Source organism: Rhinatrema bivittatum, chromosome 9 (genome assembly GCF_901001135.1).
Source record: "Rhinatrema bivittatum chromosome 9, aRhiBiv1.1, whole genome shotgun sequence".
Classification (NCBI taxonomy): Eukaryota; Metazoa; Chordata; class Amphibia; order Gymnophiona; family Rhinatrematidae; genus Rhinatrema; species Rhinatrema bivittatum.
Window position 1 is genome coordinate 168,319,468 of NC_042623.1, and position 25,479 is coordinate 168,344,946.

General features: G+C 47.5%; 1 protein-coding gene across 2 annotated transcripts in view; it reads left to right on the plus strand.

Annotated features, from left to right (window-relative positions):
* The window catches only part of SEPTIN2 (septin 2), a 161,794-nt gene that overhangs the window by 60,726 nt on the left and 75,589 nt on the right, over positions 1-25,479 (plus strand). The gene's annotated exons all lie outside the window — the stretch shown is intronic.

Sequence of the window (25,479 nt, forward strand, 5' to 3'; positions counted from 1 at the left end):
TTACTGCTGTAACAAGGACATAGAAATGACGGCAGAAGACCAAACGGCCCATCCAGTCTGCCCAGCAAGCTTTCACACTTATTTTTTTCTCATACTTATCTGATAGTCTTGGCCCTTAGTAACTTTTTGGTTCTATTTCACTTCCACCCCCGCCATTGCTGTAGAGAATAGTGCTGGAGCTGCATCTAAGTGAAGTATCTAGCTTAATTGGTTAGGGATAGTAACTGCCGCAATAAGCAAACTACTCCCACGCTTATTTGTTTACCCAGCCTGTGCAATTCAGTCCTTGTTGGTTGTGTGAATATAATTCCACTTTATTTCATTCCCCCCTGCCGTTGAAGCAGTGAGCTGCGCTGGATATGTATTCCAAGTGAAGTATGCTTACTTGATTTGGGGTAGTAACCGCCATAACATGCGAGCTACACCCATGCTTATTTGCTTATCCAGATTATGTAATTCAGTCCTTGTTGGTTGTCTGAATATAAATCATCTTTTCTTCATTCCTCCCTGCCATTGAAGCAGTGAGCTATGCTGGATATGCAGTGAAAGTGAAGTATCGGGCATTCTTTGGTTTGGGATAGTAACCGCCATAACAAGCAAGCTACTCCCCGCTTTTTTGTGAATGCAAATCCTCTCTTCCACATTTCCTCTTGCCGTTGAAGCATAGAGCAATGTTGGAGTCGCATTAACCGTGTGTGTTTATTGAATAAAGGTATTATCTCCAGGTAGTAGCCGTCATTCCCGCAAGCCACCCCCATGCCTCTTCTCTTCATTCACATCCTCTAGACTTTATGGATCCACAGTTTTTATCCCATGCCCCTTTGAAATCCTTCACAGTTTGTCTTCACCATTTCCTCCAGAAGGACATCCCAGGCATCCACCACTCTCTCCGTGAAGAAATACCTCCTGACTGGTTTTGAGTCTTCCTCCCTGGAGTTTTAAATCGTGACCCCTGGTTCTGCTGATTTTTTTTGCAACGGAAAAGGTTTGTCGTTTACTTTGGATCATTAAAACCTTTCAAGTATATGAAGGTCTGTATCATATCCCCCCTGCTCCTCCTTTCCTCCAGGGTATACATATTTAAATTCTTCAATCTCTCCTCACAAGGCATTCGATGAAGACCATACACCTTTTTGGTCACCCTTCTCTGGACCGCCTCCCTCCTGTCTCTGTCCCTTCGGAGATATGGTCTCCAGAACTGAGCACAGTACTCCAGGTGAGGCCTCACCAAGGACCTGTACAAGGGGATAATCACTTCCCTTTTCTTACTAAATATTCCTCTCTATGCAGCCCAGCATTCTTCTGGCTTTAGCTATTGCCTTGTTGCATTGTTTCGCTGACTTCAGATCGTTAGACGCTATCACCTCAAGGTCTCTCTCCTGCTCCGTGCACATCAGCCCTTCACCACCCATCGAATACATTTCTTTTGGATTTCCACATTGCATATGCATGTCTCTCCACTTCTTGGCATTGAATCTAAGCTGCATATCTTCGACCAGTCTTCCAGCTTCCTTAAATCCCATCTCATTCTCTCCACTCCTTCCGTCGTGTCTACCCTGTTGCAGATCTTAGTATCATCTGTAAATAGACAAACCTTACCTTCTATCCCATCCGGTAGATCCCTCACGAAGATATTGAACAGGACCAGTCCCAACACTGACCCTAGCGGCACTCCACTTAACACTGCTCTCTCTTCAGAGAGAGTTCCATTTACCATCACACATTGTCTTCTGTCCTTCAACCAGTTTGCTATCCAGTTGGTCACTTTGGCACTCACTCCCAAGCTTCTCGTTTTATTCACTAGCCTCCTGTGCCGGACCGTATCAAAAGCTTTGCTAAAATCCAAGTAGATGACATCTAGTGCTCTTCCACAATCCAATTCCTTAATCACCCGATCAAAAAAGTCTCTCAGATTTGTCTGACAGGACCTTCCCTTGGTGAAACCATGCTGCCTCTGGTCCAGCAATTCTGCCATTTGTAGATAGTTCACTATTCTTTCCTTCAGCAGTGACTCCAATACTTTTCCCACCACCGAGGTGAGGCTAACTGGCCTGTAGTTTCCAGCCTCCTCTCTGTTCCCACTCTTGTGAAGAAGGACCACCACTGCTCTTCTCCAATCACTCAGCACCTCTCCTGTTTCCAGGGATCTATTGAACAGTTCACTCAGCGGAGCCGCCAGCACATCTCTGAGCTCTTTCAGTATCCTGGGATGAACCTCATCAGGCCCCATGGCTTTGTCTACTTTGTTTTCCTAGCTCTTCCCATATGTTCTCTTCCGTAAATGGAGTTTCATCCATTCCATTCCCCTCCAGTTTCTTGTTAACTAGGTCTGTCCTTCTCCGGGGTCTTCTATAGTGAACACCGAAATGAAGTATTTGTTTAATATTTCTGCTATTTCTTCATCTGTCTCCGCCCATTGATCCTTTTCACCTTTCAATTTCACTATACCACTTTGGACTTTTCTCCTTTCACTGATGTATCTGAAAAATGTTTTGTCACCTCGCTTTACCTCTTTGGTAATCCTTTCTTCCGCTTGACTTTTTGCTTTCTTGATTACTTTCTTCGTCTCCCTCAGTTTTACAAGATATTCTTCCTTGTGATCCTCCCTTTGGGATCTTTTATATTATCCCAGGACAAGCAGGATGCTAGCCCTCACATAGGGGTGACGTCACTGATGGAGCCCTATTGCGGGAAAACTTCTGTCAAACTTTCTAGAAACTTTTTACTGGCACTGTGAGTGCACTGAGCATGCCCAGCATGCCATGATATTCTCTGCCACAGGGGTCTCACTCTAGTCTTCGTTTTTCCGCGCTGCTGTAAGCATCGCGGCGATAGGAGCCCTGTGAGTTTACTCACAATTCTGACTGAAAAGTCAATTATTTTTCACATATTTTCACATTTTCCCCATTGGGATCTCTCTCCCTTTTGTCACCGGACGGTGACAAATTGATAGCGTTTTTGCGTTATAAAAACAATTTATTTCTCACAAAATTTTTCATCGACAGCTGTCCCCGGGGAACCGAGCGCAAAGCGGCATAAAGATACAGATCTTCCGGTACCGCCTTCAGTCACCGGTATCGACTCCTCCATTGGTGCCGATCCTCCCACCTAGTTTGCAAGACTTATCTGCACTCATCAGAGAAACTGTGATGGAAGCCTTGAAGAATCAGATTCCGGCGCTGATGCCGGTGATGTCTCCTATACCACTCACGTCACTGCCGGTACTACCGATACAGATGACACTTTCAATGCCGGTGACATCACAGATACCGGGATTGTACCAGATGCCGGCGACGTCAATTCCGCCGATGCCATCGATGACGATTCCTACATCGATGTTCTTTTTTTCTACCAACATCGATGTCGATGGCTTCATCGGTTCCAGAGCCGATATACTACACTACGGCACCAACAATGCAACACAGCAAAAAGACATTGGTATCTACCAAGAAAGCATCGATCACACTAAAATCTTTGATGCCAAAAGATCCGCCAACAGTGCCATACCTTCCTGAGGCTTCAGGATCTACAGAAGCAGCACTACATAGTATCCTTACCAGACGATACCAGGAGTTATTAGCCTCCTTGCCATCTGATCCCAGAGAAGAGGATCCAGAAGACACTCCTCTCGAGGAACCTTTACCAGGACCTTCTGGTCTTCCTCCTCATCCTAGGACTACAACACCTCAACAACAAACTCAGGAGTATGACACTTGGTCTGACACCACCTCGGATACATCCTCAGAAGCCTTTGTCTGACCACCACATGTCAGAAAACAATCTCCTCCAGAGGATTTCACTTTTACAACATTTGTACAGGAGATAGTGGACTCCATCACCTTTAAATTGAAAGCAGAGCAGGACAGCAGACTTTGGAGGTACTCCAGTTTGTCGACCCTCCAAAGCAAATTGTTGCAATTCCTATACATGATGTTCTTTTGCAACTGCAACACCGTCTCTGGGAACATCCCTGCTCTGTCCCAGCAGTAAATAAGCGCATGGATAGTACTTACCTTGTACAATCCACACCTGGATATCAGAAGCCACAACTTCCTCACCACTCTGTAGTTGTAGAATTGGCACAAAAGCGCTCAAAAAGAACATGAACACATTCCTCTAACTCCCCGGGAAAAGAACATAGGTTTCTTGATTCCCTGGGATGAAAAGTCTTCCAAGGAGCTATGTTGAACTCCAGGATTTCTGCCTATCACCTATACATGACACAGTACCAGAGGAACCTATGGAAACAAATTCAAGAATTTGTCCCATCTCTTCCTACTGAATACCAAGAAGCTGCCCAAGCCATCATTCATAAGGCTATGGAAGCCGGAAAGCATGAAGTCCGGGCAGCCTATGACGGATTCGAGACTGCTTCAAGAGTGGCCGCATCTGGCATCAGTGTCAGAAGATGGGCATGGCTCAAGGCCTCAGATCTGAGACCCGAGGTCCAAGACAAGTTGGTGGATCTTCCCTGTCAGGGGGACATCCTCTTCGGCTCTAAAGTCCAAGATGCTGTGTGTTACAAGAGCGTACAGAAACACTCAGACAGTTTGTCTTCCCTTCCGCAGGATCCCCCCTACGCACAGTCGGCGTAGGCCTCAAAGAAGGGATACCACAAGACCTTTTTACAGGCAGCGGAGATATTACCCTCCTTCTCGACCTCACCCTGCCAGGACACAACACAGACCACAGCCACGACAGCAGAGACAGTCTAGGCCTCAGCCTGCTCCACAAACAAGTACTACCACTGGCTTTTGAAATTTTATCCAGAGAATTCAGCCTTCTCTCAAATGCCCACCCACATCTCCCAGTGGGAGGCTGGATATCTCAATTCTACAACAATTGGCTAACATTAACAACCGACCAATGGGTCCTCTCCATAATATAGCGAGGATACCAACTAAATTTCCTCTCACTTCCCAAAGATTTTCCGCCCACACAACTACATCTAAGCGAAAATCATATTTTTATTTTATTTATTTATTTCAGGTTTTTATATACCGGCATTCGAGAGCGCAGTCCCATCATGCTGGTTCACATAAAACAGGGGTGCATTGTGAACATAAACTAAAACAATGGTGCGGAAAAGGCAGTTACATATAACAGGGTGATTAGAACTTGGCAGAGAAAGAAGAGAAAGGACAGGTTAATAATTAATTTAAACATGTAAACAATAGTGGAGGTGGTTAATCATGGTGTAGGTGGTGATAAGGATTGGTGTGGAAGAGATAGGTCAGTTTGAGTCCGGGAATGCTTGTATGAATATCCATGTTTTTAGTCTTTTTTTTTAAAAGTTGAGATGCATGTTTCCAGTCTGAGGTTTGAGGGGATGGAGTTCCATAACGGTGGAATGGCTGTAGAGAATGCCCGATCTCTTAGCGTGATGTGTCTGGTAGATTTGGGCGGTGGTACCTGTAGCGATCCTTTGTAGGCATCTCTTGTTGGTCTTGATGAATTATGTAGTTGGAGAGGGATCTGTAGGTCAATGGGAGCCAGTAGGTGGATATTTTTGTATGTGGTAAGAATGGCTTTGTATATTATTCTAAAGTGTATAGGTAACCAATGGAGGCTCTTTAGGATGGGGGTTATGTGATCCCTTCTCCTGGAATTTGTCAGTATTCGTGCAGCTGTATTTTGTACCATCTGAAGCGGTTTGGTGTAAGAGGCGGGAAGTCCAAGTAGGATGGTGTTACAATAGTCTAATTTAGAGAAAATGATTGCTTGCAGGATGGTTCTGAAATCTTGTGCATGGAAAAGAGGTCTAATTCTTTTCAGCACCTGTAGTTGGTAGAAACAGTCTTTAGTTGTTTTGTTGATGATAGCTTTGAAATTCAGGCGATTGTCAATTAGGACTCCTAGGTCTCTCACTTGAGTAATTGTTGGTGTGTTTTGCTGTGTCGAGGTGATGGTGCTGTTCTCAGGGGTGATGAGCAGGAGTTCAGTTTTGCCGGAGTTTAGTACCAGGTTCAGTCTGGTGAGGAGGAGTTGAATTTTTTGAAGGCATGTATTCCAGTAGGTCAGCGTTTTTGCGAGGGAATCCTTAATGGGGATCAGGACCTGTATATCATCAGCGTACAGGAAATGTTTGAGGTTGAGGTCTGTGAGAAGTTGGCATAATGGTATGAGGTAAATATTAAATAAAGTAGGAGACAGGGAAGAGCCCTGTGGGACTCCTACTGATGAAGGGTGTTGTGAGGATTCTTTGTTCTGAAGCTTGACTTTATATCCTCTATTGCTGAGAAATGATATGAACCAGGAGAGTGCTGTGCCTGAGATACCTAAAGAGGCTAGCTGGTTAATGAGTAGGGAATGGTTAACGGTGTCAAAGGCTGACGAAAGGTCCAGTAGGATCAGTAAGAACGCTTGTCCTTTGTCAAGGCCCAGGATGAGGTGATCTGTTAAGGAGATGAGGAGGGACTCAGTGCTAAGTGTTTTGCGGAATCCGTATTGAGATGGAAATAGGAGGTTGTTTTCTTCAATGTAGTTTGAGAGTCGGGTGTTCACCAATTTCTCCATGATCTTGGCTATGAAGGGGAGGTTGGCGATCGGTCGGTAGTTGTTTGGGTCATTAGGATCTAGGTTAGGTTTCTTGAGTAGTGGTTTGAGCGATGCCAGTTTGAGGTCATCTGGGTAAGATCCTTGCGTTATTGAGCAGTTTATGATGTCTGATAGGGATTTGGAGATGGCGTCAGGAATTGATAGAAGCAGTTTCGAGGGGATGTGATCAGATGGGTGAGAGGATGGTTTCATTTTCCGTAGAATATCATGGATCTCGATGGATGAGGTGAGTTCCAGTTCAGCTAAGCGGGTATTGTTGACGGCGGTCTGAGGTGAGGTTGATGTAGAAACGGTGTTAGGGGGAAGCTGAGTTAGAAGTTTGCTGATTTTGTTGTTGAAAAATATTGCTAGTTCTTCTGCTTTAGATTTAGCTTGGGTGAGAGCGATTTCTGGAGGGCTTGTTTGTGTGAGGTTAGAAACGTAGCTAAAGAGGGCTTTAGCGTCGAAGACTAGGTGGTGGATCTTGGATGCGTAATAGTTCCTCTTGGATCTTAATGTATTGGATTATATCCTTCAGTTACAAGTAGAATTATCCACCCTTCTGAAAACCAGGGCTGTAGAGCCAGTACCCCAGTCTCAGAGAGGCAGGGGATTCTATTCCCGTTATTTCCTCATTCCAAAGAAAACCGGAGGAATACTTCCCATCTTAGATCTCAGAAATCTCAACAAATTTCTGAAAAAAGAAAAGTTCAGAATGGTCTCTAGGAACCATGCTCCCACTTCTTCAAGCAGGAGATTGGCTTTGTTCTCTGGATCTACAAGACGCTTACGCTCACATCCCAATATTTCCTCCTCATCGCAAGTATCTGCGCTTCATGGTGGGCCATCAACATTTCCAATACAGGGTATTGCCATTTGGACTTGCCTCTGCTCCCAGAGTATTCACCAAATGTCTGGCAGTAATAGCTGCTGACTTACACAAGGAAAGTGTCCATGTTTTTCCGTATCTAGACGACTGGCTCATCAGAAGCCACTCTCAACAAGGAGCAATAGCTTCCCTCAACAGAACAATTGCTCTACTTCATTCCATGGGCTTTCTCATCAATTATCAAAAGTCCCATCTCACACCGTCACACCTACTTCAATTCATAGGAGCAGAATTGAACACCATGCTCTCAAAGGCCCTTTCTACCCGAAGATCGAGCAGAAATGCTGGCCTTATTGGCAAAATCAATTCACTCAAAGATACAAGCAACAGCTCATCAGTTTCTAACCTTACTAGGCCACATGGCCTCCACAGTTCATGTCACTCCTATGGCAAGGCTCGCCATGAGAGTTACCCAATGGACTCTAAGATCACAATGGATTCAAGCCATTCAACCACTGCATTATCCAATTCAAGTAACCCACCAACTACGTTCCTCTCTACTTTGGTGGGTAAACAAGGACAATTTGCGCAAGGGCCTACCCTTCCAACAACCAGTCCCACAGATAACATTAACTACAGATGCATCCACCTTGGGTTGGGGAGCACACACAGACACTCTCAAAACCCAGGGTACTTGGACGAAACTCGAAGCAACCTTTCAAATCAATTTTCTGGAACTTCGAGCTATACGTTATGCTCTGCATGCGTTCAAGGACTGCCTTTCACACAAGACTGTTCTGATCCAAACAGACAACACAGTAGCCATGTGGTATATCAACAGGGAGGTACGGGCTCGTATCTCCTTTGTCAAGAAGCTGCACAGATTTGGGGCTGGGCCCTGAACCACTCAATGTTCCTCCGGGCCACTTATCTGGCAGGCATTCACAATGTGGTGGCGGATCGACTCAGTTGTCAATTTCAACCACACGAATGGTCCTTGGATCCCTCAGTAGCGACCAGGATATTTCAGAGTTGGGGACAACAGACAATAGACCTCTTTGCGTCACATCTAAATCACAAAGTGGAAAAATTCTGTTCTCTACACAAACAGAAAAACCAGCCAGCCAAGGATGCCTTTGCTCACCCTTGGAACTCAGGCCTTCTATATGCGTATCTTCCGATACCACTCATCACCAAAACTCTAGTGAAACTACAACAGGACAAGGGGTCCATGATACTCATAGCCCCGTATTGGCCTCGACAAGTATGGTTCCCCACACTTCTAGACCTCTCAGTCAGGGATCCAATTCGTCTGGGAGTAGCTCCCACTCTCATAACTCAGGATCAGGGTAGGTTGCACCATCCCAACCTTCAATCCCTATCCCTGACAGCATGGATGTTGAAAGCTTGATCTTACAACCACTCAATCTTTCAACCAATGTATCTCAAGTGCTTATAGCTTCACGCAAACCTTCCACACGTAAGAACTATTCTTTGAAATGGAAAAGATTTACTTTGTGGTGCAGACAAAGCAATATTGATCCTTTCATCTGCCCCACCACTTCTCTACTAGACTACTTATACCATCTTTCAGACTCTGGTCTCCAGACTTCATCTGTAAGAGTACATTTAAGTGCAATCTCAGCTTACCATAACAAGATGGGAGATGCACCTATATCCTCACATCCTCTTGTCAGTAGATTTATGAGAGGTTTAACCCAAATTAGACCACCAATTCGGCCTCCAGTCACAGAATGGGATCTGAATCTGGTCTTAACAAGACTAATGCGTTCTCCTTTCGAACCCATAGCTGTGATCTTAAATTTCTCACATGGAAAACTATCTTCCTCATAGCCATTACATCAGCTAGAAGGGTTAGTGAGTTACAAGCATTTGTCACGTACTCACCTTATACAAAGTTCCTACATGACAGAGTGGTTCTCCGTACACATCCAAAATTCCTTCCTAAGGTAGTTATGGAATTCCACTTGAACCAATCCATAGTTTTACCCACGTTCTTTCCAAGGCCTCATTCTCACCAAGGAGAATGGGCCTTACATACTTTGGACTGTAAATGTGCACTATCTTTCTACTTAAACCGCACTGCAGTCCATGGGAAATCCAATCAGCTTTTTGTTCCTATGATCCAAACAAATGGGGTAAAGCAGTGGGTAAACAGACTCTATCCAATTGGCTAGCAGATTGCATACAGTTTTGCTATGAAAAAGCAGGTCTTCCTCTCCAAGGGCGTGTAAAAGCACATTCAGTAAGAGCAATGTCAACTTCAGTAGCACACTATCGTTCAGTGCCAGTCCTTGACATATGTAAAGCAGCAACATGGAGTTCTCTTCATACCTTTGCAGCTCATTACTGTTTGGACAAAGGACGACAAGATTCAGCCTATGGACAATCTGTCTTAAAGAACTTGTTTCCAGTTTAATCCCAACTCCTTCTACATCCAACCTGCTGTAATCTTCGGCTGATCATTTTCAACAATAATACATCACCGTTGCTTCACAACAAAATGACTCCGCCTCTAGCTTGCTATTCACCCATATGTGAGGACTAGCATCCTGCTTGTCCTGGGATAAAGCAAAATTGCTTACCTTGTAATAGGTGTTATCCCAGGACAGCAGGATGATGTCTTCACGAAACCCACCCGCCACCCCGCGGAGTTGGGTCTCATACCTTTTATTTTATTTTTTGCTAAAGCTTATTGCTACATACGAGACTAGAGTGAGACCCCTGTGGCATGCTCAGTGCCCTCACAGTGCCAGTCAAAAGTTTCTAGAAACTTTGACAGAAGTTTTCCCTCAATAGGGCTCAGTCAGTGACGTCACCCAAATGTGAGGACTACATCCTGCTGTCCTGGGATAACACCTATTACAAGGTAAGCAATTTTGCTTTTCTAAAACGCTGTTCTTATCTTTTATTTTATCAGCTACCTCTTTTGTGAACCAGATAGGTTTCATTCTTTTCTTGCTTTTCTTTACTTTTCTAACATATATATTAGTCGCTTCAGTAATTGCTCCTTTTAGTTTGGCCCACTGTTGTTCCACATCTCTCGTTTTCTCCCATCCTTCTAGTTCTTCCTCCAGGTACTTCCCCATTTCAACAAAATCCGTGTTTCTTTTAGCATGCAGCAAGCCCTGAATGGATTTGAATGGTTAATACCTCTTTATTTGACCAAATGGCCTCCTATTGCTTGGGCTTCTAGTTTAGTTGGAACCTACCATAGTCTTGCTTATTTCCATTTATTGCCAGTAGGCATTTGAGGCTTAAAGCACCATAGACCTTCATTCATGAACACCCAAGTGGATTTTCGCATTTCTAATTCGATTCCCCTCCCATCTTGCTTAGGCACTGCTTAACCCCTTAGCTGAGGGACAAGAACATTGGTTCCTTGCAAAACCTGGCACCAAGTGCTCTTTAACTCAGGCAGCAGAAACTGTTAGTAAGCGATAACTGAGACTTCTTCCGCCTTTCGTATCTGGGGTGGTTAACTTTCATTCCTGTGCACAGACAATCTAAGGAGCAGAGGCCATATGCAGAATAGCTTCATTTGATTCATGAATATTAGTGCTGCAGTGAGGTTATTGGGTTAGGCTTTTTTTCTCCTCAAGAATATATTTCCTAGCGTGTAGCAGATGGACTCAGGACCAATGGGTATAGTGTACTCCTGATAGCAGTTGGAGATGGATCAGATTTCAATCTGACATCAGCCCTAGTACATATACCCCTGCAGGAAGTGCAGCTCTTCAGTATTTTCCGTCTCCATAGCAGTTAGGGACTACCTGCACACTCTCCAGTGTTAGAACAAAATTTGACGGAGAAAACCCAAATTAAGAAGAAATCTTACCTCAACAGCGAGCCCCACTCTCCTGCGATGACACCTTCTGGTCTCTCCCCCAGTCGAGAATTCCCGAGGTGATTTCCGTGGTCCCTCAGAGGTGAGCTTCGGTGTGGCAGCCGACCCTCGGCGGGGACCTAGCCCCCGATTTCAGGCGCAGCTGAAGTGCAACCACGAGCACAGCGGTGAAGGTATTTGCCCTCTCCCCCCACAGCCGGAGATCGCCCGGAAGGAAACCGGGAAGCGCCGAGACAAGGTAAGGTAGAAATCTATTTAAAAGTCTCCGGTCTCCGAAGCTCGAGGAGTCGCACAGGTCGCCTACCGGGACCAGTGTCACCTGGTTGATCCGCCCTAGCAGGGCTAGACCCTGGTTAGAGCCAAGGGCTTTCCCATGTGGGGACCCTCAGAGGTGGTCGCCATCGCCATTTTATCCTACTCGCCGCACTGTCCACAGACTCTAGCTGTGCGCATAAGGCGAGTCGTGCGCACAACATTATTTGTGCGCACAACGATATACTCTCAAGTGCCGGGCGCGCAACTCCCGCTTACTATCAGGGCGCATAACTGCGACTTGTGCGCACACCTACGCCCACATCCATCCACGTGCACATATTCGATGCACCGGAGCGCATAAGAGTAATTTATGCGCCTATATCCATGGCACCACCAGAAAAGGAGCTCATGGTTCAGGGCCTCTGCCCAGCATGCCACATTAGGGCTGCACAACACGAAGAGGCCGACGCCCTGTGTATCCAGTGCGAGGAGGCCCTGGAGGATCAGGGCCAGTCCCATCCGGGCCTGAGTGCTAGTTTCTCAATAAGTACTCCGAACCTAGCAAATCCCAGCAGGACCCCCCCCCTCAAACAGGGCCCCCCCCAGGGACACAGCGTCTCCTAGCTTGGACCCAGCGTCTATCTCCTGGATGGAATTTTTCAGAGGCCTGCACACCTTCGTTCACATGCACACAGAGCCTCCGGTAACACGGCCACAGCCTTCACCAGAGGACCTCTATGCCCCGGGCCCCTCTAGGCCCAGGGAAGTGAATCCACCACTCGGAAGCCCCAGCTGTACCCCACAATGAGATTCAGCCAACCCGTCCAAAGGAAGCAGACATAGGGGGCAGACTTGCCCTATTCTACCACAGATGGGTCGAGATAACTTCGGACAAGTGGGTCCTAACCATCATTCGAGAGGGGTACTACCTGGATTTCCTCCGAACAAGTTTGTGGAATCCCCCTGCCACGACCTCTGTAAGAGGGTGGCAGTGGAAGCTACACTGACCAGATTACTGGCTCTCGAGGCCATAACCCCAGTACCTCCACAACAAATAAATATACTGGGCGTTATTCCATTTATTTTATCGTCCCCCAAGAAAGAGGCGACATTCAGGCCCATCCTGGACCTCAAGTCGGTCAACCGCCACCTGAGAATTCCCCGCTTCCGCATGCAAACCCTTCGCTCTGTAAAAAGGGCGATACAACCGGGAGAGTTTCTCACATCCCTGGATTGTTCGGAAGCCTACCTACACATCCCGATCCATCAGGAACATCAGCGCTTCCTACGCTTCAAAATACTGGATCATCACTACCAGTTCCGGGCACTACCCTTTGGGTTAGCCACAGCACCCCGGACATTCACCAAGATCATAGTGGTGGCGGCGGCAACACGAGGAAAGAAGGAATCCTCGTGCACCCTTACCTAGACGATTGGCTGATCAGGGTGAAATCCCCAGAGGAAAGTCACCAGGCAACCAGCAGAGTCAAAACCCTACTGGAGAGCCTCGGATGGGTGGTCAACACGAACAAGAGTTGTCTCCCTCACAGACTCTAGAATATCTAGGAGTCGATTCGACACCAAAGAAGACTAGGTCAGCCTGACTCCCACAAGGAGATCAAAACTGAGGAACCAGTTGCAAATCTGACTGAGCGAACCTCGCCCCACATCATGGGATTACCTACAAGTCCTCTGTCTCATGGCATCCACACAGGAGGTAGTGCCATGTGCACGAGCTCACATGAGACCCCTACAGCACTCACTTCTATCGTGATGGAATCCACTGTCCCAGAACTAGGCCGTACGTCTACAGCTCCCGGGCAGAGACTGGACCCAGCTACGATGGTGGCTGCAGGACAGCCACCTGAGCCAGGGAACAAGACTATCTTCACCAACCTGGACCCTGCTCACCACAGACGCCAGCCTAAGAGGATGAGGAGCTAACAGCCCAAGAGCAGTGGAACACAGAAGAGGCGGGTTGGAACATCAATAGCCTAGAAACTCGGGCAGTCAGACTAGCCTGCCTACGGTTCGTTCTCAGGCTTAGAGACAAAGCGGTCAGAGTAATGTCTGACAACACCACAACAGTGGCCTACATCAACTGTCAGGGGGGAACCAGAAGCCAACAGGTATCTCTGGAAATAGACCCCCTAATGTCGTGGGCGGAAGTAAATCTCCAGGAGATCTCGGCCGTCCACATCGCTGGGAAAGACATCACGGCGGACTGCCTCAGCAGAGAAAGTCTAGACCCAGGAGAATGGAAGCTGTCGACCGCAGAGTTCCAAATGATTCTGAACCGTTGGGGAGCACCAGCCATGGATCTTCTGGCAAACCGGTCCAATGCCCAAGTACCCAGGTACTTCAGCCGCAGGCGGGAGCCTCAGTCCCAGGGGATCGATACCCTGGTACAGACCTGGCCACAGTAGACTCTGTTATACGCCTTCCCGCCGTGGCCCCTATTAGGTGCAATCATTCACAAGATACAACTACACAGGGGGCTAGTACTTCTGGTGGCCCCGGACTGGCCAAGAAGACCATGGTATGCAGACATGAGAAGACTATTGGCAGGAACCCCCCCCTTCCACTACCTCCACAAAAAGACCTGCTCCAACAGGGACCAATCCTCCACGAGGACCCAGCTCTATTCTCTTACGGTCTGGCCATTGAGAGGGCTCGCCTGAGAGAGCAGATACTCGGGGGCTGTAATTGACACCCTTCTCCGAGCACGCAAGATCTCCACATCTCTAACATACATAAGGGTGTGGAGAGTGTTCGAAGCCTGGTGCGAGGACCCCAACATCATACAGTCAAGATTCCTGCCGTCTTGGAATTCCTGCAGAACTGCCTACATAAGGGATAGTCCCTCAACTCCATCAAGGTGTACAGGTGGCCGCATTGTCATGCTATGGAACAGAGAGCGACAGTATAGCCTCTCACCCGGACGTTTCACGCTTCCTGAAAGGAGTCAAACACATCCGCCCACACCTAAAATGGCCGGTACCTCTTTGGAACCTCAACCTGGTCCTGGATTTTCTAGCAGGAGCCTCCTTCAGGCCCCTCCGCGGCCTGTCTCTTAGACTATTGACTTTGAAGACAGCCTTCCTGCTGGCAGTTTGTTCAGCCCGTCGTATATCCGAGCTACAAGCACTGTCCTGCCGGGTTCCTCACTCACCCTGGGAACCATCCAGTTATGCACAGTTCCGTCGTTTCTCCCCAAAGTGGTGTCCCACTTCATATCAACCAAACCATCTCGCTACCATCGCCAGATGAACATAATTCGGAAGAGGCTCGAAGTCTATGCCACCTCAACATTGGCAGACTCCTATCCAGATACCTGGAAATGTCAGATCCCGTACGAAAAACGGACCACCTATTCGTCCTTCACAGCGGAAAGAGGCAAGGGGAAGCGGCCTCGTGAGCAGCCATAGCCCACTGGATCAAAGAAGTCATCTAGGCGGGCTACATAGAAGCAGGCAAGCCGCTGCCTCTACAAGTCAAGGCCCATTCTACTAGAACCCAGGCAGTGTCCTGGGCAGAAACCAAGATGTTGTCACCCACCGACATTTGCAGGGCGGCGACATGGTCCTCCATCCACACCTTCTCCTGGTTTTACCGCCTGGATGTTCAGGCTCGGGAGGACACAGCATTTGCAAGGGCAGTACGTCTCGGGCAGGGCAAGAGTCACGGGCAGCCTCCCACCCAGTTCGGGAGTAGCTTTTATACATCCCATTGGTCCTGAGTCCATCTGCTACACGCTAGGAAATGGAGAAATTACTTACCTGATAATTTCGTTTTCCTTAATGTAAACAGATGGACTCGGCATCCCACTCACGGCTGCCGTTACTCATAGAATGCTCGAGTGACTCAAGGGTAAGCCATGCTTTCCTTCATCTAGGACACCCATCCTACCGGGTGTCGACGTTTTCCGGTTGTGGACACTGGTGGTCTCCAGCTATAGCCAATTCAACCAACTCAAGTTAATCAAGTTAGTTCTTCAAGTTATGAAGTTATACAAGTCATTCAAATTAGTCAGTCACACACATATCCACAGTATTTTTCGAGGAGAATACTGAAGAGCTGCACTTCCTGCAGGGGTACATGTACTAGGGCAGACGTCAGATTGAAATCTGATCTGTCTCCAACTGCTATCAGGAGTACACTATACCCATTGGTCCTGAGTCCATCTGTCTACACTAAGGAAAACAAAATTATCAGGTAAGTAATTTCTCCAATAATGGGAGATTTGTTAACCTCCCAAGCATATCCTGATCTTACATTTACCCAGTCAATATGGGGGTAAGTTGTTTTGGGTTTTTTTTCTAGATGAAATATATTACTACATGCAGTAGTTGGTCTGATAATAGACAAGGGGGAGCCATTTTAGACTCAATCATTTGTGGAATGCAGGATTTGCTGTGAGAGGTAGTGGGCGAGGGGGTTCGGCAACAGCAATCATAGTGCGAATAAATTTGACTTTATGACTGGGAGGACATTACATAAATCTACAACTATAGCTTTAAACTTTCAAAAGGAGACTTTGACAAAAGGAAGAAAACAGGAAAAAAAAAAGATGCAGCTAAAAAGCTTGTTTACATTAGATGTGGTCATTGTTTAAAAATGCCATCTTAGAAGCCCAGTCCAGATGTATTTCATGCATTTAAAAAAAAGTGGAAGGACAGCTAAAAGGTGAGGAGAAAGAGGCTATTTTAGCCAAAAGAACTTCTTTTAAAAATTGGAAAAATAATCCATCTGAGGAAAATAGAAAAAAGCATTGGCAAATTATATGTAAAATATTGATGAGGCAGGCTAAATGTGAATTTGAAAAGAAGCTGGCCATAGAGGCAAAGACTCATAATAAAAACTTTTAAAAATATATCTGAATCAGAAAGCCTGTGAGGGAGTCTGGACTGTTAGATAATCAAGAGGTTAAAGGTTCTTAGAGAAGATAAGGTCATTGTGTAAAGACTGAATGAATTCCTTCTTGTTTCACTGTTTACTGAAAAGGATGTAGTGGAAGATACCTTGTGCCTGAAACTGATTGCAATGGTGGTAATTCAGAAGAACTGATACAAATCACCTTGAAACTGGAAGATGTAATAAGGCAGATTGAAATTAAATAATAGTAAATCACCCAGGCCAGTTGATATACATTCCAGAGTTCTGAAAACTCAAAAAGGAAATTGCAGATCTGTTCCTGTTAATTTGTAACTTATTGTTGGATCGTCCACCCTGCCTGAAGACTCGAGGATAGCCAGTGTAACACTGATCTTTAAAAAGGGCTCTAGGGAAGATCCAAGAAACTATAGACCGGTGAGTCTGACCTCACTGCCAGGAAAAAACTTGGAAACTATTCTAAAGAGCAGACTCTCGGAACATTTAGAAAGACATGGTTTAATGGGACACAGCCAGCATGGATTTACACAGGAGAAATATTGCCTCAACAATCTGCTACATTTATTTCAAGGAGATAAACGTGGATAATGGTGAGCTGGTGGATGTGGTATATTTGCATTTTAATAAGGTGTTTGACAAAGTGCCTCATGAAAGACTCCTGAGAAAATTAAAAAGTTACAGAATAGGTGGTGGTTTCCCATTATGCATTGTAAACTGGTTAAAAGATAGAAAGCAGAGAATAGGTCTAGATTAGTTTTCTCAGTGGAGTGTCTCAGGGATCTGTACTGGGACTGGTACTTTTTAAATTTATAAATGATCTGGAAAAGAATGAGTTAAGATATCTAATTTGCAGATTCAAAATTATTCAGAGGAGTTAATCATAAGTGGATTGCAGGAGGATCTTGCAAGACTGGGCATTTAAATGCAGATGAAATATGGACAAGTGCAAAGTGATGAATATGGGGAAAAGTAACTCACAGTGTTAAATTCTGTTCTAGGAGTTACCACCCATGAAAAGGACATGGGTATCAGTGGGCAATACTCTGAAATTCTTGGTTTAGTGTGAGGTGACAGTGGTCAAAAAAAGCAAAGTTAAGAATTATTAGGAAAGAAATGGAGAATAAAATTGTAAATGTTATAATGCCTCTATTTCGCTCCTTGGTGAGGCTGCATCTGGAGTTCTGGGCACTGCATCTCAAGAAAGATAGTTGCATTACAAAAGGTTTAGAGAAGGGCAATCAAAATGATAAAAGGGATGGAACTGCTCCCCTACGAGGGAAAGGCTAAAGAGGTTGGGTCTGTTCAGTTTGGAGAAAAGACAACTAAGGGAAGGATATGATGGAGGTCTATAAAATTAAGAGTGGAATAGAATTGATAAATGTAAATTGGTTATTTACTCCCCAACCTTGGCCTATCTCTAGCTTCCTCAGTCTGCTGCCTGTCCTGTCCCCAGTGTGCTCCTGGACTCTTGTTCTGTTCTCTGCCCTAGGGACCCACCTAAGTTATGCCAGCCGCCAGAACCCAAGGGCTCAACCTGCGGGGGAGGTGGCTGGTACAGGTGAAGCTCCAAACTGTCCCACTATAGGGCGTGTTTGCCAGCTGCCAGTGTAGGCCTTGTAGATTCACATACTAGGCTGGGTCGTCTACGCCACAGCGTAAAGGGCTCATTTTCACTTCGCTCTTTACAAGTTGAGGTTGGTATCTCCTCTGGATATTTGCAAGGCGGTGACTTGGTCTTCGCTGCATATTTTTTCAAAGCATTATTCTTTGCATGTGGGGGCTTATCAGGAAATCTCCTTTGCCACTGAGGGCCTGAGAGCAGATTTGGCATTTCATTAGTAGCTTGTGTACATCCCATGCTTATAGACTATATGACTAGATGAGGAAGGTGAAATTAGTTCTTATCTGAATTTCATTTCCTTGAGTTCAGTCAGACCAGTCCAGGACCCACCTGTTTCTTCCAAACACTTGTTCCCTGTACGTACCAGGATCAGTCCAGACGGTGGGTTATGTCTCCCGTCCAGCAGATAGTCAGAACAAAGCTTCGGAGGGTGCTGCCTCATAAGCCAGTGCACCCTCTGAGAAGTCTCAGTATCTTTCTGACTCCAGCAGATAGGAGTAGGGAAACCTTGGCTTCCCCTGTGATTGAAGAGAGATTATTCTTTCTCTGTTTCTGTTCTGATTCTTCTGTGGATGGATCAAGTTAATTGAAAAAAAAATATATATTTGTACACAGAGAGCAGGCAGTTTTGTTGCTCCTAACTTGCAGATAGTTGTTTCCTTTGGGCTTAGCCTGTTTCTTCCTTCTCTCGGCACAGGCCTGATTCTGTGGGGTAAGTCTGTGTGAATTTCCTTTTCTTTTTCTAGGTTCCTTAGAACAGACGTTTTTCGGGGGTGATAGCTGAAGGGCTCAGCCCCCCCACTGCGGCCCCGAAATGCGCATTCCTTGGGGCTGCCGTCTGCAGAGAGCATGTTGCTCAGCCCAGGGTCGGAGTGACAAGTGGATGCGTTTACCCGCTGCCCGCGGCAGAGGTTCCCTCGCAGCCCCCCCTCCCTTCCTGGCTCTCATGCCGTGAGCACACCGATGTTCTGCATGCAGGGAGCCGGGTTCGAGGCTCTCCCGCGAGGGGGTATGTACTAGGTGCCTCCCTGGTGGAGATGGCACCTCGCAGCCGACGGGACGGCCTCCATCGTACGATCAATCATACCCTCATGTTCCTAGGTCGGCCCCGATCCCGTCTAGGGCGGGAACGGCGGCATTTTTGATTCCGGAGCCTGCAATGCTTTTGCCTGCAGGGGAAGAGCTAGAAGATTTTTCATATATACAGCCACCGATCCTAACTCCGGTTCAGCCTTTGGGCCCCGGTTTTCGGCCTGGGCCCCCCCCCCCCGGACCTTCACCTTTTACCACTGATTTTGTGCTCCTTGTGCACAATGCTTATCTAGCGCGAATGAGCCAGATCCCCGACCCCACGACAGGACCACCACCAGCCAAGGTGCCGAGGGCGGCAGTTATCCCGGGGGGAGGGGCATCAGCGGCACCACAAGGGACCTCCCGGGTGCAGCTCGCACTGCCCACAGTGGAGGGAGTTCCTTCAGCTCCGGATCCCGGGCTAGTCGATCCACTACTTGGGCCGGATGACCCACTGCTCGCGGCTCAGATGGAAGACGACCCAAGGGTACTACGGATTTTCCAGTGGGAAGAGCTGGATGCTCTCATTCCACACATTCTACAAGAGTTAGACATTGAGGCCCCCCAGGACCCACTGGGGCCCTCCACCTCGGGAAAGAAGGGGGATCCAGTACTAGCGGGACTTTGTCCCCCCGTCAAAAGCCTTCCCTACCCGACCTACCTTCATGCAACTGTTAGCCAGGGAATGGGACGCGCCCGAAGCATCACTGAAGGTCAACAGGGCGATGGAGAAACTCTACCCTCTTCCCGAGGACTTCTTGAATCTTCTTCAGGTTCCGAAGGTGGACTCTGCAGTATCGGTGGTCACACAAAGTACGACTATCCCGGTCACGGGAGGCACAGCCCTGCGGGATCTTCAGGATCGGAAGCTGGAGGTCTATCTCAAAAGGGTGTTTGAAGTTTCCGCCCTCTAGGTCCAAGCGGCCATTTGTAGCTCCCTCGCACAACATGCGGGGCTTTGCTGGGTACAGCAACTTCTGACCTTTCAGGCTCTACCACCTGAGCAGGCAAGTCAGGCAGACCGCCTGGAGGCGGTTATAGCCTATGGAGCCAGATGCATTGTACGACCTGCTGCGAGTCCTGGCAAGGTCTATGGTGTCGGTAGTTTCAGCACAACGCCTCCTGTGGATACGCAACTGGTCGGCGGACTTGTCATCCAAGGCATCTTTCGTTTAAAGGGAAATTCCTCTTCGGGGAGGATTTGGACCAGATCATCAAGCTACTCTGTGAAAATGCGGTACATCGTCTTACCTGAGGACCGACACAGATCCCCTAGGTCTTTTAATCCCTCCAGAAGTAGGTTTTGCACGCAGCGCCACTCCTGCACCACTAGACAGACTACACCTAGGACGCCTACTTCCAGGTCTCAGTCGTGGACTCATTCCTTTCGAGGCCGCAGACCAACTAGGGACGGGGTGGCCCAAGAGGCTCCTGCCAAGTCCTCTCAATGATGCCAGACTGATCCACTTCTCGACCCCCAGGATTGGGGGGCATCTTGCTCTTCTACGAGGAGTGGGTCCACATCACCTTGGATCGGTGGATTTTAGACATCCTAAGACGAGGTTACGCATTGGAATTTGTAAGACCTCCAAGAGATAGGTTCCTCTCTTCTCCCTGCAGAACACCACACAAGCAGCTTATTGTTAGTCAGACTCTCGACAGGCTCCTGGCTCTCGGAGCTATCATTCCAGTACCTCCCCAGGAGGTGGACTCCGGACACTACTCAATCTACTTTGTGGTTCCCAAAAAAGGAGGGTTCCTTCCGACCGATACTGGATCTCAAGATGGTCAAGTCCCTCAAGGTCCTCCACTTTCGGATGGAGACTCTATGGTCCATGATAGCGGCAATCCACCGGGGGGAATTTCTTGCCTCGCTGGACCTGACTGAGGCTTATCTCCATATTCCCATCCTCAAAGCGCATCAGCGTTTCTTCCGCTTCAAGATCCCTGGGTCAGCATTTTCAATTCCAAGTCCTCCTGTTCGGGCTTATGACCGCCCTCCGAACATTCACGAAGGTAATGGTGGTGGTGGTGGCGGCGGCAGCCCTCAGACGAGAAGGGATCTTAGTTCACCCATATCTGGACGATTGGCTCATCCGTGCCAAAGCACAGGGGCATGCAGCAGTCACTCAGGTGGTGCAACTTCTACAATCCCTGGGTTGGGTCGTCAACTTCACCAAGAGCAATCTTCTTCCATCACAGTCCTTGGGTTTCCTGGGGGCGTGCATCGACACGGCCAAAGGCAAGGTCTTCCTGCGTTCGGACTGGGCGCAATCACTTCGGAAGCAGGTGCATCGCTTCTCTACTCTCCCACAGCCTGGGATTACCTGCAGGTGCTGGGATCCATGGCATCCACTATTGATCTCGTACCTTGGGCATTTGCACACATGCGCCCCTTACAAAAGGCGCTACTCTTGCGCTGGAAACCGGTCTCACAGGACTACCAGCTCGTCCTCCCACTCCCCCAGTTCACTAGGGACAGCTTCCTGTGGTGGCTAGACCTGCTCCATCTGGCGCAGGGCATGCCCCTCAAAATCCCAAACTGGGTGGTAGTCACCACGGATGTCAGCCTGACCGGCTGGGGAGCAATCTGCCAGACTAGATCTGCACAGGGTCTGTGGGCAAAGTCTCAAGCCGCGTGGCCCACCAATCGCCTGGAAACGAGGGCAGTACGTCTGGCACTGGAACAATTTCTTCCTCTCGTTCAACATCGGGCTGTCAGGATCTTCCTGGACAACGCGACCACAGTAGCGTATATCAACCGCCAGGGGGGCACAAGGAGTTGACACGTCTCTTTGGAAACGGACCGCCTGATGTCTTGGGCGGAGATCCATCTCTCTCACCTTGCAGCCTCCCACATTGTGGGCGTGGACAACATTCAGGCAGACTTCCTGAGTCAACGTTTGGATCCCAGGGAGTGGGAACTCTCCAAGGAGGCAATGCAGATCCTCATTCATCACTGGGGGACCCCTCACTTAGATCTTATGGCCACCTTTCGCAACACCAAAGCGCCGAGATTCTTCAGTCGCAGAAGGGACCACTGCGCAGAAGGCGTGGACGTGTTGGTCCTCCCTTGGCCTCGCCATCTCCTTCTCTATGTGTTCCCACCGTGGCCACTAGTGGGCAAGGTCCTCCGAAGAATAGAGGTCCACCAGGGCCCAGTGGTTCTGGTAGCGCCTGAATGGCCACGCCGTCCTTGGTTTGCGGACTTGATCAACCTCGCAGTGGACGGACTCCTACGCCTGGGCCACCTGCTGCGTCTACTGCATCAAGGCCCAGTATTTTTCGACCAGGCAGAATGCTTCCGTCTTGCGGCCTGGCTTTTCGAAGGAGACTGCTCAAGACACCGCGGATACCCGGAAGCTGTAGTCATGACCCTCCTAAAGGCTAGGAAAACATCAACCTCCATTGCTTATGTGCGAGTCTGGAAAGTTTTCGAGTCCTGGTGCATCTCTCATTCCACGCATCCGAGGTAGGCTTCTGTGCCGCAGATCCTTGAGTTTCTTCAGGGCGGTTTTGATAAGGGGCTCGCCTACAACTCCTTGAGGGTCCAAGTCGCTGCCCTGGGGTCCTTGGTTCATCTGCAGGAACACCTGCCGCTGTCCTCTCACCCTGACACAGTTCGTTTTCTCAAAGGGGCAAAGCACTTGAGGCCTCCGGTCCAGAATCCTTGTCCCTCCTGGAGCCTCAGTTTAGTTCTCTGGATCCTTGCCGGTCCTCCCTTTGAACCCCTGCATTCCTCCACCCTCAAAGACCTCACACTCAAAATGGTCTTCTTGGTGGCCATCTGTTCTGCCCGTCAGGTCTCCAAACTACAAGCTTTATCATGCAGGGAACCCTACCTCTGTTTCACAGACTCTGGTGTTTCCTTGCGCACAGTGCCTTCATTCTTGCCCAAGGTGGTTTCGGCTTTTCACTTGAAATAGACGGTAGAATTACCCTCCTTCTCCGCGGATGACTCACAGGATCTTCGAATACTTGATGTTAAGCGCATATTGATTCGGTACCTGGAGGTCACCAATGACTTTCGTCTTTCGGATCATCTCTTTGTCCTCTGGTCGGGACCAAAGAAAGGTTCCAAGGCGACAAAGACAACCATCGCTCGCTGGTTCAAGGAGGCGATTGTAGCGGCATATATTGGGGCGGGTAGGCAACCCCCGCTGGAGGTCAAGGCTCATTCTCTCCAATCCCAGGTGGCGTCCTGGGCAGAAAGCCAGGCTGTCTCCGGTCAGGAGATATGTCTTGCGGCGACCTGGAAATCCTTACATACATTCGCAAGGCACTATCGCTTACAGCTCCAGTCGCCGATCTTCGATTACTTTGGCGACAGTGTCATTCGAGCAGGGCTTTTAGGGGCCCACTCTCTGTAGGGAAGCTTTGGTACATCCCACCGTCTGGACTGATCCTGGTACGTACAGGGAAAAGAAAATTATTCCTTACCTACTAATTTTCATTCCTGCAGTACCATGGATCAGTCCAGACGCCCTCCCTAAGAAATTTGGAGATTTGGGTTTACTGCTAGACTTCCCTAGGACTTCACGAATCTGTTTCACTCTATTCAGCTGTTAACCTCTATGTTTAAGGGGCTGTTTCTCAGAGTGCTGTTTGCAAGTTTCACTCTTGACACCAGTTTTGTTATCTGTTACATGTACATTTTTATTCATAGACATCAGTGGTTGTGTAGCTTGATCCATCCTTCTTTCTATATAGCTTTGATATTCTCGATACTGAGACTTCTCAGAGGGTGCTCTGGCTTATGAGGCAGCACCCTCCGAAGCTTTGTTCTATCTGCTGGACGGGGGACATAACCCACCGTCTGGACTGATCCATGGTACTACAGGAACGAAAATTAGCAGGTAAAGAATAATTTTCTTATGTTTGGTTCCTTCTTGAGTCTGTGCGGTAGGTGAGTATTCTTGAATGTGTTTATTTCCTGTTTTTCTTGTTCCTTCAGTTCATTGGGTGTTGGGAGCCCGTTAGTCTGGTTGGAAAAAAAATGTAATAAAAGTAATGTCTTAACTTTTTTTTTTTTTTTTTTGCTATGCAATTTTGGTTGCACATATCCAGAGTTAGCTTGTTACAGGTAATGTTGGCAGGCTGAGATCAGCACAGAGGTAGATAAAGTGATATGAGTGAGCCTGTTCTGTCTCCCATCTGCTGGTTGGTGATCATAACCCATGTATCCTGGATTGATCTGATTAGACTCAAGGAAAGGAAATGATCAGTTAAGAACTAATTTCACTTTCACCACCTGTATGCCAACTGGATTCTGATGCAGCATACTCCTGGAGGTATGGCTACAGCATTTTATCTCATCCAGAAGGCTCCCAATTCATAAAGGCCGCTACCACACTAATCTGATGGTCCGATCCGCTCAGGTTAGCCAAAATGACTAGAGTCCGTTCCTCGGTGCCCTAGAGAAGGATAGTGAACTCTTGAGAGGGAAGTGTTTGAGAGCTATGCTAGATGCCAGCATAGCCTCTTACCAGCTCTTTATGGACTAATACATGCGTGACCCCCTGAAGCAGATGTGGGAGATGGCTTCCCAGCTTCCTTAGTAGCATTGTGATAATCTCCTATCACTGGAGGTCATCAGAATGCTTGTAGTCTGGGCAATGAAATCCCAGATCGGTATGCCCTAATGGTGGAGATGGACTTGTTGCTATTACAGAGAAATGGTTCAGTGAGTTTCATGATTGGGATACGGTCAAAAAATCTGTTAAGAGAGGATAGACAAGGGGGAGAAGTAACTCTATGTCAAAAATATCCAGTTAACTGAAATGCAAGGGATAAGATGTAGGGAGGAAGCATTATGGGATGTCTTTAAAAAAAAAAAAAAAAAAAGAAAAATGTCCTTCCATCTACACTGGTGTGATCTACAGTTCTCCAACTCAGGCAAGCAAAAAGAACAGAGTTCAAGAAGTACAAAGGATCCCAAAAAGAGGAAACTGGTAAGAATACCTGGTGAAACTAAGGGAGATGAGGAAAGAAATCAGTCAAGTGGAAGAGAGGTTTTCCAAAGAGATAAGTGAGGTGACAAAACATTTTTCAGATATTTCAGAAAAAGGAGGAAGGCACAAGATATAGTAAAACTGAAAGGTGACTAGCAATATGTGGAGAAAAATTAAGAAATAACATAAATATTAAATACTTCAGTTTGGTCTTCACTAAAGAAGACCCTAGAGAAGAACCGTTGCTGGTCGATGAGAGTAGGGTAGACGCAACCCTATTTACAGAAGAAAATGTATAGGAAGAGCTAGGAAAACTGAAAGTGGACAAGGCCATGAAGCCGAATGAGGTACATTCCTAGGTACTAAAGAAGCTCACAGATGTGCTGGTGGGTCCACTGTAAGACCTGTTCAGTAGATGCCTAGAGTAGTGCTGCAAGATTAGAGACTAGCTGTT